We start from the raw sequence: 1,036 nt of genomic DNA, 5'->3' as shown, positions 1-1,036 counted from the left end.
TATGTGACGTCACTTCCACTGCTACACCACATGGAATCCTCATTACGGCTTTAAAGAAACTAAAAAACCATAAGCGGGGTTGGCGGGAGGGAATACACTATGTGATTCGGGTAAGTATATTAATCAAATGAAAATTTACTTAAAAATGTTCGATTAAATTACATATTCTTACTCCGAATCACATAAAAGCAGATAGCTTCAACAAGGCGGTGGGAATGAAAAACCAAACACACTCTTAAAACCTTGCCAAAAAACCTGGCCTGCTGCCAAAAGGTCAGGGAAGGGCCCAGTGAGAAAGAAAATCCAACTCACTCTAAACCCTAGCCAGGAACTGGCCCACTGCCAAAAAGGCAGGAAAGGACCTGAGAACCATCTTGATTGACAGCCGAGATGTCTCTCAGGCAAAAAGTTGCGAAAGACAACATCAGAGAGCCAGAAATCTGTGCCCAGCACTTCTTCCGATCTGCTGGACCAAACGATCCAGAAAGAGACCCCAGCCTTGGATTAACCCTAGCCGAGTAGGGGGAAAGACACATTTTCGTCCAACGATGACCTCGCGTTTCTGCAAGTAGAAGCTTCAGTCAACAATGATTAAAGTCACAGAAATGACCACATACATGTATTAGTTTTATGAGCATGGTAGGCTATGCAAAGTGTCTGTCACTGACTTTATTCTAAGTCAACTTCTACAAGAGGAACATTTTTGAATCATGTTACCATAATAGTTCTTTTTATTCAACAGACCTGTACCGCCTCAAGCATGTGCACCATTGCCTGTGTGACTACGGTGCTGATTGCCTTGTTTACCACTGGAAAAAGTGAAGAACACATAACGTGTGTAGCTGGCCATTTTGTGATTGGACAAAACGGATCTGTGACATGTAACTTTGATCGCAATATGAAAGGGAGCGAACGGCATATTTATGTTGTTCATTATCCCTTTCAGGCACCAGATAATTTTTCAGGTGAATTTCTTTCATGTTTATTTATTTTCTTTTTTTTAGAAAGTTACCATGTAGATGTTAGGCGTCTTATT

At 41.3% G+C, this 1,036-nt stretch overlaps 1 long non-coding RNA gene across 1 annotated transcript in view; it reads left to right on the top strand.

The window, feature by feature from the left end:
- Positions 1 to 745: 745 nt before the first annotated feature.
- The window catches only part of LOC138972638 (uncharacterized), a 21,024-nt gene continuing 20,733 nt past the window's right edge, over positions 746 to 1,036 (top strand). The window contains exon 1 of the long non-coding RNA XR_011457694.1: positions 746 to 965. This is a non-coding gene — a long non-coding RNA (uncharacterized lncRNA). The remainder of the gene's footprint in view (positions 966 to 1,036) is intronic.

The sequence above is a fragment of the Littorina saxatilis genome, linkage group LG8 (assembly GCF_037325665.1).
Source record: "Littorina saxatilis isolate snail1 linkage group LG8, US_GU_Lsax_2.0, whole genome shotgun sequence".
Lineage (NCBI taxonomy): Eukaryota > Metazoa > Mollusca > Gastropoda > Littorinimorpha > Littorinidae > Littorina > Littorina saxatilis.
The sequence above is the reverse complement of the archived record's forward strand: the minus strand, read 5'-3'. Positions and strand labels throughout refer to the sequence as shown.